Source organism: Ursus maritimus, unplaced genomic scaffold (assembly GCF_017311325.1).
Source record: "Ursus maritimus isolate PB19 unplaced genomic scaffold, ASM1731132v1 scaffold_11, whole genome shotgun sequence".
Lineage (NCBI taxonomy): Eukaryota > Metazoa > Chordata > Mammalia > Carnivora > Ursidae > Ursus > Ursus maritimus.
Genome location: NW_024423453.1, coordinates 39,228,123 through 39,241,252, shown reverse-complemented (window position 1 = coordinate 39,241,252; position 13,130 = coordinate 39,228,123). Strand labels below are relative to the sequence as shown.

The following is a 13,130-nucleotide window of genomic DNA, read 5'->3' as shown; positions in this document are numbered from 1 at the left end:
AATTTTCTGAGCTCTTACTTTTGCTGAAAAGCCTACAATGCCATCTTCTTCCTTGTGTATCAGTTGAAACTTGACCCCTTCTTATGGATCTTTTTCAAAAATCTCTTGCTCCTTAAAGCATTTCCTGATCTCTTTAAAACATATGTGATCACTTACTCCTTTTTTTCAATTTCCAAAGCTCTGGATTTTTACTTTTCTTACGGCATGGATCTTAATGCCATATAATTCATTGTTTGCTTATTTTATCCCATTTATTAGATTGTAAGTGCCTTGAGATTACAGACTGTTTTCCTTATATGAGTATCCGTTATGGCACCTCAACCTTTTCAAATAGTAGTGGGCACTTAAAAAATACTTGTAAATGAATATAATTAAGCCAAAACAGTATTGGTCATTCAGAGCCAGACAAATTGAAATGTAGTAAAGAGAGGAAATAAATCACTTCAGAATGTGAATAATTGCTTCAAAATTGAAAGTACTACAAAGTTTCTAGGAGATGACAGCAACTATTGAAAGAAGCGGCTTCCAACTGTCTTAAAAACGTGGAAGTGTAACATAATAAGCCCTGTTGTCCCTGCGGATGAGGAGCACATACTTTTCACTAATTTATCTAGCTTGCAAAGCAGGTATATAATATTTTTTTATGCTAGTTAAAATCAGTTATTTGCTTTCACCAGTATTTTCCTAAGAGTTTTGGATTAAAGGCAGGAAGCATTGGATTATGGTGGGTTGCTGCTGCATTTAAGCTTTTAAATTATTTATTTAAAGATAAAAATGTCATGCTAGGCCAGCTGATCTTTATCTTTTTCTCTCTCTTCCTATAACTTATAAACTGTCTTAACAATAACAACAAAAATGTGATATAGGTGCCTGAGGTTGAGAGAAATTGAAATCCTAAATGCCAAAGCAGTGGTTCCTGGCTCTGATATTCCTTCACATATATGCTTTAAAACTATATAGTGCTTCTGTATTTGGGGCAAGTGGTGGGAGCTACTGGAAATATCCAGTGAATATTAATAGTTCCCAAGCTTTTCAAATGCTGAACTGCACTACACAGAACTTCGCATTGACCTTAGTTTTACTTATCCTTTAAAAAGCAACAGAGCCTTATAACCAGTCTAATAGCCATGCTATTCAATTTTGGGTGATGCTAATGCTGGAAAAATGTATATTTTCTAATTGTTCTTTATTGTAACGTGTGATAATAGCTTTTCATGTAATTTATAAAAAGTTTTTGGTCCCATTCCAATCTGTCATTTTGTAAAAGAGATATTTAAACTTTCCAATAATTTGTCATAATGAATCTATTAATGAACCTAATACGAAAATCTCAGCCACAGCAGCATGGAAGTAGCATTACTACAAGTTTTTTCTTTTTTTTTTTTTTTTAAGATTTTATTTATTCATTTGACAGAGATAGAGATAGCCAGTGAGAGAGAGAACACAAGCAGGGGGAGTGGGAGAGGAAGAAGCAGGCTTCCAGCCTGGGAGCCTGATGTGGGGCTCAAACCCAGAACGTCGGGATCACGCCCTGAGCCGAAGGCAGACGCTTAACGACTGAGCCACCCAGGCGCCCCTACTACAAGTTTTTTGGTATTGGAAAGTCACAGATGTGAGGTCTAGCTCTGTTTCTTAGTAGCAAAATTGGGATTTAACTTGTTAAATTAGGATTATATTCTTGATTTAAAAGGTTATTTTAAGAATTAAATGAGACCACGTGTAAAGACCATACTTACTAGAGTATCTGAAATGCTGGGGGCAGTCAGTAATTTTTAGTTCCCATCCCTTTTCCAGCAGCACAGTGTAACCTACTTCTCAAAAAAAAGAGGTCCTATCTTTCTGAGACTTCAGATCGTCCTCTGCATGCACATTGTCCAGCCCTGTGACTACTTACTAGAGTGACCCTATAGATCGTAGACTGAAGACAGTCTTCAACTATAGTATAAACTTCCATTCTTTCCTTCTAGACATGTTTTAGTACAAGTTGGAAGCTCATTAAGTAAAGAGGTAGATACATTGATTAAACAGATAAATTGATTAATCCACTGGGAAACCAAATTATTGCCAATCTTAGTGATATAGAAAGCAGGGTAGATTTGGTTTCTCAATGAATCAATGTCTAATAAACCCTATATTAATTTATTGAGGTCCAAAAAAATCACAGGTTTATCATTCTTACCCAACCCAGACATCCTCACCAGCCTGCTGATTTTCCTTTACCTTCCGTATTTTGCCCTGCCAGCCAAATCAGCCCTAAATGTTGAGTGAGTTTTGCTAGCTGCTCTTTTTAGTCTTGTTCTTAGATTGTTGAGTATAGCTGGGGGGCAAAAATCACAGTTGTACAGATTAGTGCCACTCTAGATGAATGGTTTCAAATCTCAGTTAGACCTTCATAACTACTTAGCCATCCTTAAACTTTTTTTTAGTCAGCTTTCTTTCATATTCCCCAAGGCAACTCTTCTAATTTTTACCCCTCTATTCTGTTCTTCTTTCACAAGCTTGCTATTGAGTAGAGAAAATAGAAATAATCCGACCAAAATCAGATCTTCAGTTTTTCTTCTCTTAAACCCTAAACTCACTAATGTACAGAGCTTTATATCCTTCCATCTTGCCAGTGAGAAGGAGGGGAATTTTTCACTTCCAAGGTAATTACACTCTACAAGATCATACTTCTGTCTCTCTCTCTACAGTGCTATGCTTGCCCTTCTCCCACATGTCATCTTTAGTCTCCTGTGTTGTTGTTTTTTTGAACTTAGTCTTTTCCCGCTGCAGACATGCTTACATATATTCTTTACCCTCTTTAAACTACCACCCTATTTCCCTAATTCCTTTCATTGTCAAAATTTTTTTTCCAAGTCAGTATTAACTATCTCCACCAAAACATGTGTTCATTATTATCTAGTTTTCCTTTAACAGCTGTAATCAAATTGCTAATGGCATCACCAGTAATCCTTATATCTGTTAGATGGTTTCAAAGGCACATAATAGAAAACCTGGCTCTAAATGAAGTGAAATTCTTCATTTCAGTAACTTGTGAAGAAGTATATTATCTTTTATTATAAGAAGTGTAGGAGTGTAAAGTCTTGGGGGAAGTCTTCAGCTCCATTTTTTTGCGGTTCTGGGTGTGTAAACTTTTACCCCACTCTGTCTTCTTCCTGGTTGTGTTTTTTTTTTTTAATAATTTTTTATTATGTTATGTTAATGTTCTAACTCGTGACAATTGGGTCTAACATTTCCTTGGAGAACTACGGTCTCAACCACTGAATAAAAGTTTTGTGTTTCAGATTGGTAAAAAAATGATTGCCGAGCACTCAGCGATTGCCAGGTAAAAATGTTATGCAGTGATTGCTTTAAAGCTAGATTCTGGAACCAATCACTGGCAAGAATGATAAGATTGTCATAATTGGCTTTAAGTTAGCTTTCCATAAGTCATCCAACCATTTAAGAAGTGATATCTGAACAAAATTGTAATTGTTAGGAAAAAATAATTAAGAAAATCGCTCTTCCCAGGAAAGAGGAAAGGGGAAAGAAGTGAATGCTAGATAGGTAACCAAGTGAGCACTTCAATTTTCTAGTTACAAAATCCAAGATTCCCATCTCTCAAATGGAAAAAAATTCAAATATTCATCTACTGATAAATGGATAAACAAAATGCACTGTGAATGAAGTACTGTTACATGCTGCAGCATGGATAAACCTCAAAAACATTATTCTAAATGATAGAAGCCAATCACAGAATTCTACATATTGTATGATTCCATTTATATAAAATGTCCAGCATAGGGAAATCTTTAAAGAAATAAAGTTAATCATTGCCAGGGACTTGGAGCTTATTATTATCAGGGGCTGTTTAAGGGCATTTTAATCAGGGCTTTCTTAGGTTTTTATTTTTAAATCATGTTTGAAGTCACTGGTAATACCACTGTAAGCACATGCTTTTATCAAAGTAATGGCATGTAGAAGTAGCCACACTTAAATTCATTATTAACTAAAAACAGTACATTTACATAGCATTTTACTGTTGAAGGAATTTCACTTACTCCCATTTCATTTGATTCCTCACTGTGGCCCTGTGGGGTGGGCTAAACAAGTTATAATTATTTAATTAAGGCAATAGAAGCCCAAATGATAATAAATGATTGATGATAAATGATTTATGTAGAGGTCATAGATCTGGTATATGGTAGAGCTAAGGTGATTAATTTTAAGTCCTTTACCATAAATGAAGCCAAAGTATTTTTCTATCCTATCCAGAAATTGTAAAGATTATTAGTCTTTAATATAAATTGCTCCAAAACTTTAGCTATTATATATCTTACAGTATGAATTAATTATACATTTGATTTTAATGAGTCTCTCTTAAAAGGTAAACTCAGGGGAGGGGGGTGGGGGAATGGGATAGACCGGTGATGGGTAGTAAGGAGGGCACATATTGCATGGTGCACTGGGTGTTATACACAACTAATGAATCATCGAGCCTTACATCGAAAACCGGGGATGTACTGTATGGTGACTAACATAATATAATAAAAAATCATTATTAATAAAAAAAAAAAAGGTAAACTCAGTTCTGGGGCACCTGGATGGCTCCGTCAATTGAGTTTCCGACTCTTGGTTTCAGCTCAGGTCATAATCACAGGGTCCTGAGATGGAGTCCTGTGTCAGGCTGCCCACTCAGCGAAGAGTCTGCTTGTCTCTCTTCCTCCCTCTGCTTGTGCTTTCTCTTTCTCTCAAATAAATAAATAAATAAATAAATAAATAAAATCTTAAAAAAAAAAAAAAAGTAAACTCAGTTCTTTGGTACTTTAGAGATACTGGAAATGTTTTTTAAAAATTATATATTCTCATAGCCCTTAGGCTCTCCAAAAAATTCCAGTATGAATAAAAATGCCTTTTACCAATCACAATTTGTCTTATTTTAAAATTGGTTCAGACTTAAGAAGATATAACCCAGAGCAAACACGTTCACCTACCTTCTGCCCTGCATACTGTGAAATCCTCTACGTGTTCATTCTCAGGGAAGGAAAAATGGGAAATAACTGGTATGGGGTGTGGGATTTCTTTTGGGGAAAATAAATATATTCTAAAATTAGATTATGGTGACAGCTGCACAACTCTGTAGGTATGCAAAAACATAAAAGCACCTTCATTCTTCATCCTTCTAAACATTTTTTTTTAAGATTTTAAGTAACTTCACCCAGTGTGGGGCTCCAGCTCCCAACCCAGAAATCAAGAGTCGCATCCACCAACTGAGCCAGCCAGGCACCCCGCCCTTCTAAACATTTTTATGTAGAATTCAGTATTGCTGCCTGCTCGCTGCTTTGAAGAGACTTTGCTTCTTTGTCTTTTTTGGTCCCATTTGTATTTTGGTCCCCTTATTATCTTATTTGACTGTCAGGAACATTTTCTCTGTTTTCAGTGATGCTTTCCTCTTCTGCAGTGTTGAACTATTGGAATTTCCCAGATTTCATTTTCACTCTTCTCCTGTCCTTTCAATACAGTTTTCTCTGGATCTAGCACATACCTAGCTTATAATAAACACTCAGTAAATTTTTGTTAGATGAATATCTAAATTCCTCAACTCTCAACACTGATCAGTCTCCCAATTTCATATCTCTAGGCCAGGCTGCTTTTTTGAGTTCGAAGTTGCAGTGATTACTTACTGGATGTACCTGCCCGGACGTTATTAGGTGTCCAGGACATGATTATTCTCCCAACCACACCTACTTAACCTGCTGTCATTTCAGTTAAATAGCATCTTTATCCCCTCGCTGCCCGTTTGTCACAAACCTCAATTTTGTTCTCATCTCCTTTTTCCCCACCTTCCATATTGAATGTCTCACCAAATCTTATCTGTTCCACTTCAGATAGGTTTCTTGAATGATAGCCTTAGGTTCCATCCCTACTGCTGTTTTTATATTGTTGTCATGTAGCATATAAGGCTGATCATACTAGTCCTCTTTTGAGAAAAACTCTTGATTGTCCGTCTGTTATGTAAAGAGAACTACCTCGGTTAATTATACAGGGCCCTTTGAAATCTGGTTCTGAACCTGTTTCCTACCTTAGCTTTTCGTGACTCAGAGGCTGCCTTGAAATGATCTTTGTTACCCAAAGGTCCTAAGATAAAGGTGCCTTTTTATGTCTTTATGCCATTGTCCGCCCTCTTTGTTCTGCTTAGAACGCCTTTTCCATTTTGCCCAGCAGACTCCGGCTTATCATTTAAATTTCTTTTAAAAAGTCAGCTTGTTCTTTAATTGGTTATTTATTAAGTGTCTGCTTTGTTCCAGTTACTGTGCGTGGCCAGTGAATTAGATGGACACAAACCCTTGTCCTCATGAAACTTACAAAATAGATCCTCATTAAAACCTTAATGAAATCCTCAATCCTCTCAGGCAGGGTTAATTAGTACTTTGATCATAGCCAAGTAGTATGCAGTGAATTTCTAGAGGAAATGTCATGTGAAAAGCTCATTGGCTTTGAAGTTCATAGCTACTACTGATGGGTAAGGCTTTGTTTCTTCATCTTTAAAATGAAAATAACAGTATTTTGGCAGGGTTGCTGTGAGACTTGTTGATAACGTGTATAAAAGAGCATGATGGCCAGCACACAGTAGCCAAATGCAATAAATGCTGTCTGTTTTAAAGTTGTATTATTTTTGATACATGATGATTTTCTTGTCCTGATTAAAACATAAAAAATTATAAAAGCATTATTCATATGGATGTACCAACACTGGTACATAGTTGGCACTAAATAGGTATTTGGTGAATTACTTTTTTTTTTTTTTAATCAGATTTTTGGGGAAAATAGATCAGAATTATCTAAAGAGTGTGGCTACTGAGGTGAATTTTAGGGCTTCTAGTAGTCAACATCATTTATTTAAAATGTTTTTTCATCTTTTGTGAGAGCTTTAATTGGTAGTGTAATAACACTAGATTTTTATTTTCTTATAACTTTGCTCACTTCCTGGTAAAAATGCTAAGTGAATAAAGAAATGACTAATAGGCTAATAGCAATCAGGAAAAGTATGTGATTCTTTCTTAAAGAATTGACCTTGTTGTAAAATCACATTTTTGTAAATTATTCTAAATAATAAATTAAAGTTGAGTGTCTAAATGTCTCTAAAAGCTAACAAAGTACCATGCAAATTGAATAGTACCATGCAGAAATTCATAACTACATAAAATATAATTTACATAATTAAGTAGTATATGCAATTCTCTAATGACTCTATATAATATCAAATCTCTATCAGGCCTTAATAAAGAAATAATTCTGCTTTAGGAGATATCTCCTTTTGGATCCAAGTACTTGAAGGGTTTTTTTTTTTCCTTTTCATTAAGATAGCACAGTGCATAGATCACCTCCATTTGATTTATAGTTGGTTCTTGGTTTTAGTTAATATTCTTTCTATCTGCATGAAGGCACAGTCGATTTCAGCTTGTGAGATAAAGCATTCTTTTATATTGTATGATACCCTATAGTACCTGAACATTATTTCACCAAGATTTATGCAGAAAGTGAAACCCTTCTAGAACTTAAGCACTTTTATCTTCTAGCTGACAGTACACTGAAAATGTTTACTTCTTTTTAGAGGTTACCATTTATTTAAGTTGTAGCTAATATCTAGCATGAATTTTTAATCTAAAAATATAGAAATGAAAGCGAGCCAGATATGGGAATTTAAAAAACAGGTAATATAAAAATTTTAGAACAAGATATGAAGCACGAAAATTGTCCAGGATTTAGAACTTTTCTTTAGCCTGAAGAATTTATTGCTGATTTTTGTTAAGCCTATCGAGATTTATCAGGTATTGTCACAAGGAAGTGGGTAAGATGGAAAATGGGAAATTTTTCTAATATAATTACATTGTGACAGTTTTTCTTTTTAAAGCTAGCATTCTTTTATTGATGTAGATCCAAGTTACATTAAAATAACACAACAGTGAGATTGAAGATATACATATATCTCACTAAATTTGAATACGTGTCAGTACCTTTAAGTTATGGTTTGACTGGAATACATACGTAGCTCTCACTGATTTTTAGTAATTAACATAATCAACTTTAATAGAATAATATAAAAAATCTACTTTAATAAAGCAATATGAACTTAATGACTTCAGGGAAATAAATGTTAATGTTTCCCTTTTTTCCTTATTATTTTATTCTGTGTATTGGATTTTGCCTGTTTTTTGACTTTTTGACAATGTATTTAGTCCTGGTCTGAATACCATTTCTGCTACTGATAGTGTCTGAAGAGCCTTATTCCCTTCCCTTTCCCCAAGATTAGATTTAACTTGCAGAGAAAGATAGGAAGCCTGAGCATTGTATGGAGAGGGAAAAAGATAAGGTGTTCTCATAGCACCCTGTCATTCTCAAAGGTGTTCATATAGAAAACCAAAATGACTATCTAGGAGTGCCATTTATACAAATTTTGATGTGAATACTGCCCCCTGGAATTGTGCAGTTAAATAGCCATTTCATTGAACTGTGCTCTATTACACACAGCTTTTGAATTCTCATTATTTATTTTCACGTCTGTCTTCCCCATGAGGCCAGTATCTTAATAATCCTTGTATTCCTGGCAGCTGGCTCAAGGTGAAGAGTCATTCTTATTAGAAAATATTTTAGGATTCTATTTCAATATTTGTCCATTTATAATTGTTAATTGGCTCGTTGGTTTGTTATACTTTTCAAAAAAAACCCTGAACTTTATAAAGTCTTAAAATTTACATGTGAAAAATAATAGATATTTATAATTGAGCCATCTAACTATTAGAGGAAGAAAGTAGATCATGCCTTAGTTATTGATTGATTCTCTCTTTTACTTCTGAGTTTTCTACGTGATTATCATTTGGGTCATACTTGTCCATTTGTTGTACTTGATCAAATCACTAACCACATTGGAGCTCAGAATAATAGGCTATCTATTAATGCTTGAGTTATATTTTCCTCTAAGATATATTTCAACAATCTATTCTATTCTTGTAGAACAGAAAATACATGTTCTGCATTATTAAAATGACATTGTTTTATATTCTTTTATGTAGATTTTTAATGATATGTTAAAGGTATGTATATATAGACAAGTGTGAAGGGTTTTTTATTTTATCTTTTTTATTTTTTTAAAGATTTTATTTATTTATGTGACAGACAGCCAGCGAGAGAGGGAACACAGCAGGGGGAGTGGAAGAGGAAGAAGCAGGCTCACAGCGGAGGAGCCCGATGTGGGACTCGATGCCGGTACGCCGGGATCACGCCCTGAGCCGAAGGCAGACGCTTTAACTACTGCGCTACCCAGGCGCCCCGTGAAGGGTTTTTTAAAAAGTGTAAAGACATGATTTACGCTTATAATTAGAAAAAAAACAATTATACTTCTATTGTAATTTTAATCTCAGGCTTTGAAATTAGGTCAAAGAATTGGGGAAAACCATTAGAAAGAAAAGTTAGAGCATTTAATTTTAGTGTCATCCACAACTTTTCAAAGACCTGTATTTCTGTTAAAGATTTTAATGCTTGGCAAGTGTACTAAGAGGGGACCTAACTACAGCACCTTTTTATAGAGAAGGCTTTATTTCCAGGTGTTATGTGGCCTAGGCTCACATCCTTAATTTGAATACTTTTTGGGATCTTAGTTTTCATTATTAGTGGAAATGGATATAGGTTAAGTTTGTGAATGTGGTTTCACATATTAATATAATTTTTTTAGATAGGTACAGATACAGAAAGGTATACAGTGATCCATATATATATATATATTTCTAAATCAGAATAAGTGATTTCTCAACAGTTGGTTTCTGAATACTTCAAGTTTTTAAAATTTTTCTAGTCATACCATTGGTGATAACTCCAAAAATATACAACTTATTTAATTCATAACGTCATGGGAAGACAGTTGGCTTGATTATGCCAAATATACCAATTTCTATCCTCTTTTTCCCTACAAGGGGCTTTTAGGGAGGGGTAGAAGTATTTCTTAAATGAGAGTGAAATCCTTATGTGAAAGATCGAAACTTACAGTAAGTTGGTGATTGAAACTTACACATTCTTCTTTCTAATACTGTTCTAAAATGACAAAGCATGCCTTATTTTTTCAGTGATAAAATTTAATACTAAGAGTGTATGTTATTATGAGTTTAAAACATTGGACTTTTAGACCCAGGTCTGTTTCTATGTAAATGACTTTAAACATGCTGGTAATTACCCTTATCTGAAAAAAAATGAGTATGACTTTTTTTTCCCAATGAACATGTATTACTCTCAGCATCAGAAATTGGATGATAAATGCTATTTTTTCCAAATGAGGCTAATAGCTATTCCATTATGAGTAAGTTCCTTGAGGATTTGTATCCGTTATCACCTGGAGAGCAGTGCTTTATAATGGAGAGACTCTCGAGAAAATGTATTGAAAGTTTTGGGCTCTCTAGAAGATTTTTGTAATACATTTTAGATCTGTGCTCTGAAATAAGTGGTTTTTGCTTTGTCTTCATATTATTTTATATTGTTGTTAACAGAAGTTAAACTCGTATTGAGAAATACAAGTAGATATACTGAGATATAGTTTTTGGATATTGTAAACATTATACTGAGGTATAAAGTTCTTTCTCCTTTTTTTGGACTGTATCTAAGTATTTTTTAATTTTTGGTACTACATTTATATTTGAAGATGAAACTTATCTTACATATTTTTCTATTGTATGAGCAAATTCTCAGTTCCAATATTCTCTGATATATTGATGCTTTTGTTTCAACCAAAGGCCACCATTGTGACCATTTTTTGTTAGTATCGAAGAGCACAAAAATAAATATCATTGTTCTGTTTCCTCCTAATTTTGGTTATTACTCTTATCCATATTGTCTTTGAGTTACTTGTTAATTTGTGAATGATTTTATAATTCTTCTGTTTTTTTCTACTCTATGACAAAAAATATTGCACACATGCTTTAATAGCTGTTCGATTTGACTTCACCCTCATGCATTATACTAGAATGTATTGTTACCTAATTTAGTAATAATTTTATAATAGCAGCTTAACATCTCTTATAATTTTAATTGTTATCAAGAAAAATGACATCATTTAATTTGACTCAAAATTCAGAAGGATGAATGACAAATTAATAATTCACCACCTTTGCATAAGACTGAAGCATAGAATATTAGAAGGATTGATGGCAGAAAAGGTTAACAAATTTTAGCAGCTTTCATTAGCTTTACATCGTCATATGTTTGTGGTGCTGACTGCAATAGCTTTGTAGGAGATCTCAGTCTAGGGAACTAATTACTTGTGCCGATTGCCGCACTGATGAATAGACCGTCATTGTATCATTCCCCTGAAGACGAGGAGCAGCCTGTGATTCACGACTGCATCCTGGCTGATATTTGATAATAATTTTAACAGATAAATGTAGGTAGGCAGAATGATGAAGTGCCTATCCAAGCTCCATGACTATCAAAGCCATACACGTAGCCATCTGTGTACCGTCTTTTCGCCTTTCACCTAAGGAGAATTTTATTTTATTAATTGAGTTCAAACAACTGTTGTCTTTTGCTTCTATGTGTACTCTGTAGGAGCTTCTTACTTATTTTAAATGGTATTGTAATAGTTTTCATTGAAAATGTACATGGCAAAATGAGAAAGAAGAATAAAAGAGCTTTTTAATTTTTCTTTTTGAGGGCTGCAATTCTTATACTTTTTTTGTATTCCATTTTGGTTACATTGTATCTCCTCCTCTTTATGCATGATAAAAATCAACAAAGAAATTTTTGATGTTCTCATTGTGTGCCCAGCTTTCTCAGAAAAGACCATTGGATTTCTATTATATTTTAAAATATATCTTCTTTAAATAATGTACAGTTAGTTGTCTATGCTTTTATTAACCTGAGATAATTTTTAATCAGTAAAGTACTTATTTACAAATTATTTTGAATTTTTAAAGGTAGCGTCTCTAACGCATCAAAATAAGAGTGACTTTTAAGTGGGTATTTTGGGACTGTCAATTGGTCAAGACTAATATGTCAAAGCTGACAGGTACAATTTTATTAGCTCATGAAATACAAGTGCGATTTTATTTTTTATTAGTCTTTCCTTACAGAAGTTTTGATTATGAATTTTTAAATTTAATTAATAAAGCTTACAAGTTGCTATGCTGTGTATCTTTAGTGAATAAATGTATTCTGCAGATTTTTTTTACTGTAACTGAAAAAACTTCATATTAGTGTTTTCCTTATAAAATATTTTCCAGCATGCTAGATTATGATTAGTTAATTTATATATTGCCATATAAAAGATCTACATAATTGGGGTAAATATAGTAGAACCCTTTAAAAAATGCATTTCCAAAAGTATGCTTTTGATATAGCAATTATTGCACATCATATAGCATGTAGTTTTTAATTAAATATAAAAACAGACTACATAAAACAGAAATCCAGTCTGATTTGCTTGAAAATAGATTGCTATTTCACTCTATAGGAATGGTTTATTTAAAAACAGTAAATGGAAAAGAAATGCATTTTCTTGTGTTGTTCTAAGCCTCAGGGGCTAAATGTAATGAATATTTTAAGAGATTATTTTAATTAAATTCCTGCACATCTAAACAGAGTAATATTTTATTATCACATACATAACCATGTAACTGAGATATTCATTAAAGTTAACACTTTCTGGACCAAGAATTCCTGGTATGATTTACTGACCTTGTGCAAAAAGGCACAAATTAGGAAGAAAAATGAAGGGGGACAGACTTTGATTAATATAGGTAATGCTATACCATATTTATAATAGCCTTTTCCCTATTCTGGTTTATAAATGCAGCCACAGAGAAAGGTGCCCTGCTGAGGCTGAAATGAGGCTGAAATCAGAGCACATGCCACTAGAGTGTGGGGAAACTGATCACACTGTCAGCAATTCATTTTAAAATGATGTATTTAGTGCTCATTTCACCTTCCAAGAAAAAGGAAAAGGAGTTCCTTAGACTGGAAGGTGATATTGTTATTTTCAAGGACATACCTAAGTTAAAGATTGCAGAAAAGGGGAGTGTGAGGTGGAGGGAGAATTAAGAGGAAGGGGAGGGGGAAAAAAAGGCAGAGCAAACAAGGAGAGCTTTATGCAGAAATTCAGTGCTACC

The 13,130-nt window shown here is 33.8% G+C and overlaps 1 protein-coding gene across 1 annotated transcript in view; it reads left to right on the top strand.

Moving 5' to 3' along the window:
• The window catches only part of LRBA (LPS responsive beige-like anchor protein), a 762,114-nt gene that overhangs the window by 456,433 nt on the left and 292,551 nt on the right, over positions 1-13,130 (top strand). The gene's annotated exons all lie outside the window — the stretch shown is intronic.